Here is a 211-nt window from a genome sequence, read left to right as displayed (position 1 = left end):
TTTTACCCCATTTTCCCCCCAGTGGACAACCTGGACCCCAATTTCCAGAGCGACGCTCAGAGCAAGCGCTCGGCGCTGCACGCGGCCGCGCAGAAGGGACACCTGGAGATTTGTCACCTGCTGCTGCAGGTGAGGGACACACCTGAGACACACCTGGGGACACCTGGGGACACCTGGGACACACCTGGGGACACCTGGGACACACCTGGGG

Source organism: Geospiza fortis, unplaced genomic scaffold (genome assembly GCF_000277835.1).
Source record: "Geospiza fortis unplaced genomic scaffold, GeoFor_1.0 scaffold2338, whole genome shotgun sequence".
NCBI lineage: Eukaryota > Metazoa > Chordata > Aves > Passeriformes > Thraupidae > Geospiza > Geospiza fortis.
Note: the sequence above shows the minus strand (reverse complement) of the source record.